Source organism: Taudactylus pleione, unplaced genomic scaffold (assembly GCF_031769625.1).
Source record: "Taudactylus pleione unplaced genomic scaffold, aTauple2 ptg000138l, whole genome shotgun sequence".
NCBI lineage: Eukaryota > Metazoa > Chordata > Amphibia > Anura > Myobatrachidae > Taudactylus > Taudactylus pleione.
The window spans coordinates 10,211,119-10,216,965 of NW_028284540.1; positions in this window are offsets into that span (position 1 = coordinate 10,211,119).

Below are 5,847 nucleotides of genomic sequence, written 5' to 3' on the forward strand. Positions count from 1 at the left end.
TCCCGTCCAGTGCTGGGAAGGTCAGGCATCGCAACCACCACCACACTTGGACTCTCCTTGGGGATTTGTGATATCTTCTTAGAAAGCACAGTTCTTCGCTGTGCTTTTGCCAGCTTAACTCTTTTGATTTTTTTAGTGGGAGGAGGGCTTCCATCGTCATGTGAAGCTGAACCACTAGTCATGAACATACTAGGGATCGACCTTAGCCGTTCCTTGCCACTCCGTGTCGTAAATGGCATATTGGCAAGTTTACGTTTCTCTTCAGCTGATTTAAATGTCTTTTTCAAGGTCATTTTCCTGAACTTTGCCATTTGGGATTGTATGTGCCCTCTACTATGACATTGGGCATCGGCCTTGGCAGACGACGTTGATGGCATGTTATCGTCTATGTCATGACTAGTGGCAGCAGCTTCAGCACTAGGAGGAAGTGGTTCTTGATCTTTCTCTATTTTATTTTTATCGGAGAAAGTTTGGTCCTCCATTTATTTTATATCGATTTGATATATACGTGCGGCTAAACACAGAAAATAATTTTTTTTTGGGTTTGGACTGGAGTGTACTTTGTGGGTTACAGCACCCTTTAACGGTCAAGCCAGCCGGCCCTTTACTTATGACACAGGCGCACGCTTGGCACTACTTTGTTGATGCACGTGCGGCTACTGCGCACACAATTCACAAACACAGAAAATAATTTTTTTTTGGTTTGGACTGGAGTGTACTTTCGGGGGTTACAGCACCCTTTAACGGTCAAGCCAGCCGGCCCTTTACTTATGACACAGGCGCACGCTTGGCACTACTTTGTTGATGCACGTGCGGCTACTGCGCACACAATTCACAAACACAGAAAATAATTTTTTTTTTGGTTTGGACTGGAGTGTACTTTCGGGGGTTACAGCACCCTTAACGGTCAAGCCAGCCGGCCCTTTACTTATGACACAGGCGCACGCTTGGCACTACTTTGTTGATGCACGTGCGGCTACTGCGCACACAATTCACAAACACAGAAAATAATTTTTTTTTTGGTTTGGACTGGAGTGTACTTTCGGGGGTTACAGCACCCTTAACGGTCAAGCCAGCCGGCCCTTTACTTATGACACAGGCGCACGCTTGGCACTACTTTGTTGATGCACGTGCGGCTACTGCGCACACAATTCACAAACACAGAAAATAATTTTTTTTTGGTTTGGACTGGAGTGTACTTTCGGGGGTTACAGCACCCTTTAACGGTCAAGCCAGCCGGCCCTTTACTTATGACACAGGCGCACGCTTGGCACTACTTTGTTGATGCACGTGCGGCTACTGCGCACACAATTCACAAACACAGAAAATAATTTTTTTTTTGGTTTGGACTGGAGTGTACTTTCGGGGGTTACAGCACCCTTAACGGTCAAGCCAGCCGGCCCTTTACTTATGACACAGGCGCACGCTTGGCACTACTTTGTTGATGCACGTGCGGCTACTGCGCACACAATTCACAAACACAGAAAATAATTTTTTTTTGGTTTGGACTGGAGTGTACTTTCGGGGGTTACAGCACCCTTTAACGGTCAAGCCAGCCGGCCCTTTACTTATGACACAGGCGCACGCTTGGCACTACTTTGTTGATGCACGTGCGGCTACTGCGCACACAATTCACAAACACAGAAAATAATTTTTTTTTTGGTTTGGACTGGAGTGTACTTTGGGGGTTACAGCACCCTTTAACGGTCAAGCCAGCCGGCCCTTTACTTATGACACAGGCGCACGCTTGGCACTACTTTGTTGATGCACGTGCGGCTACTGCGCACACAATTCACAAACACAGAAAATAATTTTTTTTTTGGTTTGGACTGGAGTGTACTTTCGGGGGTTACAGCACCCTTAACGGTCAAGCCAGCCGGCCCTTTACTTATGACACAGGTGCACGCTTGGCACTACTTTGTTGATGCACGTGCGGCTACTGCGCACACAATTCACAAACACAGAAAATAATTTTTATTTTGGTTTGGACTGGAGTGTACTTTCGGGGGTTACAGCACCCTTAACGGTCAAGCCAGCCGGCCCTTTACTTATGACACAGGCGCACGCTTGGCACTACTTTGTTGATGCACGTGCGGCTACTGCGCACACAATTCACAAACACAGAAAATAATTTTTTTTTGGTTTGGACTGGAGTGTACTTTCGGGGGTTACAGCACCCTTAACGGTCAAGCCAGCCGGCCCTTTACTTATGACACAGGCGCACGCTTGGCACTACTTTGTTGATGCACGTGCGGCTACTGCGCACACAATTCACAAACACAGAAAATAATTTTTTTTTTGGTTTGGACTGGAGTGTACTTTCGGGGGTTACAGCACCCTTAACGGTCAAGCCAGCCGGCCCTTTACTTATGACACAGGTGCACGCTTGGCACTACTTTGTTGATGCACGTGCGGCTACTGCGCACACAATTCACAAACACAGAAAATAATTTTTTTTTTGGTTTGGACTGGAGTGTACTTTCGGGGGTTACAGCACCCTTAACGGTCAAGCCAGTCGGCCCTTTACTTATGGCACAGGCGCACGCTTGGCACTACTTTGTTGATGCACGTGCGGCTACTGCGCACACAATTCACAAACACAGAAAATAATTTTTTTTTTGGTTTGGACTGGAGTGTACTTTCGGGGGTTACAGCACCCTTAACGGTCAAGCCAGCCGGCCCTTTACTTATGACACAGGCGCACGCTTGGCACTACTTTGTTGATGCACGTGCGGCTACTGCGCACACAATTCACAAACACAGAAAATAATTTTTTTTTGGTTTGGACTGGAGTGTACTTTCGGGGGTTACAGCACCCTTTAACGGTCAAGCCAGCCGGCCCTTTACTTATGACACAGGCGCACGCTTGGCACTACTTTGTTGATGCACGTGCGGCTACTGCGCACACAATTCACAAACACAGAAAATATATTATTTTTTTAGCACTTGGGGGGAGCACCCCTGATGGACAGAACACCCCCTGGACAACACTACAGCACTCCTTTAGGACTGGGACACTGCACAGGACTTTGGAGTGGACACAGCCCCTATGGAGAACTGACTGCACAACACAGTCCAGCCAGCCCCTATGGACTTTGAAGTAGTGGACACAGCCCCTATTAACAACAGCAGCACAGCACAACACAGCCAGCCCCTATGGACTTTGAAGTAGTGGACAACAGCAGCACTACACTACACTACACTACACTACACAGCCCTAACTCCCACCCTCCCTCTTCACTGTCCACAGCCGAGTGAGAAAATGGCGCCGACGCGGGTACCTTATATAGGATCCAAAACCCGCGAGACTCGGAAGGCGGGATGATGACGTTTTGCCTCGATTTCAGATCCGAGTCAGGCGGGAAAAGTCGAGCCTGACTCGGATCGGACTCGGATCGGGGGGGTTCGGATTTCAGAAATCCGAACCCGCTCACCCCTAATATCAACCATTAAATAGTATAACCATTGCGATGGTTATACTTGCGGATGAAAAGGGGACGAAGCCTCGCGACACCCCAGTTCACGTCACTGTGCTGCCAACCATCGAATTCCCGGTATTTGATGAAAAAAGTACTTCAATCTAACCAGAAACATTGATGGTTGCTAACCATTGGCTTCAGATGTCCATCCCTACTGCCCGTATGCTCCAAGTAACTCTATACCTTGTAGGGTGCGTGCCAGATGTGTCCTTTGGCAGCACTAAAGCAGCAATACTGGCCGTAGGGTGCCATTCCAGCAACACAAATAATTGTATATAGAAATATAAAATGTTTAGGCACCACTATACATAAAAGCAATAACTGTGCTATATTTATTCATTCGTCAACAGTTATTTGCATAGCACCAGCATATGCCGTTGCACTTTACAATTGGGAACAAAAGATTAATAAGCTGAGACTGGGTAATAACAAACAGACAAAAAGGTAAGAAGGGTGTAAATGATATTTAAAAAAAAAGGGGAAAAAATAGAAATACAATAGAATGAATTTTACATATATTCAGTATGTCTAAAGGCCCCCATAAATCAGCAATCGATTGTGGCAATTCTGCAATTTGCATATGATTGTATAAAAAAATCTGCAATGTATGGGCTTCACAGATCGCAGATTGCAACCAAAAAGTGATTGGAATTGTTAAATCCGATTGTCCAACATGTTGGATTTCACAGATGGATTGGGGCTGTAGATTGCTAGTGTATGGACATGGGCCCTCCTCAGAGCCGCTCGCTGCTGGTGGCCGCTCGCAGGGCTTGTTTTTTTTGTTGTGTTTTTTTCTTTGGTCTTCGGCCGCTCGCAAAGCTGTGGGTGACCACCCACAGCTTGTGCAAGCGGCCAGGAGACCATTGCGATAATCGCAACGATCGGCCTTGCGATGAGACCCTGGGGTAAGGTCTAGCTGCTGCAAGGCCGAGTGGACTTCCTGCTCTAATAGTGTAGGAAGTCCACTACTGCCATCAATAGTGATGTCAGTTGGACCGCCCAACAAACGCCCGTTTGTGCAGCCACCCCCCTAACCGCCCACAAAACGGGGCGAGCTGTCATTCACCATCGACAGCCGCCCCGTTGAGTTGCGATCCCCATAGAGACTGACCTTCAGTCGCTCAGCGAGGCTCACGCAAGCCAGACCCAGCGCATGTGCAGTGCACAATCATCGAGTCGCTTGCGAGTGGCTCTGAATGAGCTCCATTATCAGCAGATTTGCAGACCGTCACTAGTAAAAGGATGGGTCTTGGCAGATCTGTGTTTGCTGCAATCAACCTGCAAATCACTGAAAAAAGTCTGTAATGTATGGGCACATATTGCTAGATTGGGAAATCCTAAAATCGGGCAATAAATTTTCAAATTGTTCAATTGTGGTTTTCAGATTGCTGATGTATGGGGGCCTTTACACAGGGGTTCTCAAACTCTGTCCTCAGGACCCCACACAGTTCACATTTTCCAGGTCACCCAGCAGCAGCACAGATGTATTCCTTAATCACTGACACATTTTAAAAGATCCACAAGTGGAGCTAATTATTTCACTTGTGATTCTGTGAGGAGACCTGGAAAACATGCACTGTTTGGGGTCCTGAGCAGAGGTTAAAGTGGGCTGAAACGGGGCGGAACTGTGTTCCGTGACTTCTATTTGGAGATGGAACCAGTTCCTCCTCCCCTGACCCACCTTAGCCCGGCACCGCAGGGAGGCTCCATTTTCCGGGTGCCCGTTGAGATTTTATTACCAGCGGGCGCCCAGTTCCCTTCCCGCAGCGCCAGTGGCAGCCGGAGGCTGGAGCTCACTCATGAGCTCCGGCTTCCGGCTCCACTCCTCCCATGGGCACTATGTCATGACGTCTCTCCCATAGTTTAGAGGACTCAGATCAGCCAAGCAGACTGGAGGCACTCAAGAGTATTGTTTTTTTTTATTTTTTTGGTGTAAGCGGCACTATAGGTGGCATAACTTCTGGGGGCATTACTACAAGTGGCACTACTACTGGGGGTATTACTACAAGGGACATTACTATTGGGGTCATTACTACAAGGGGCACCACTCCTGGGAGCACTGCATAAGGGGCACTACCACTACTGTGGGCTCTGCACAAAGGGCACCACTACTGGGGGCGCTGAATAAGGGGCACAACTACTGGGGGAACTGAATAAGGAGCACTACCACTACTGTGGGCTCTGCATAAAGGGCACCACTACTAGGGACACTGCATAATGGGCACCACTACTGGGGGCATTACTACTTGGGGCACTGCATAAGGGGCACACTATTGGGGGCACTACCACTGTAGGCACTGCATAAGGGATACTACCACTACTGGGAGCACTGCATAAGTGGTGCCTGTAAAACAAACAGCGGCTCCAC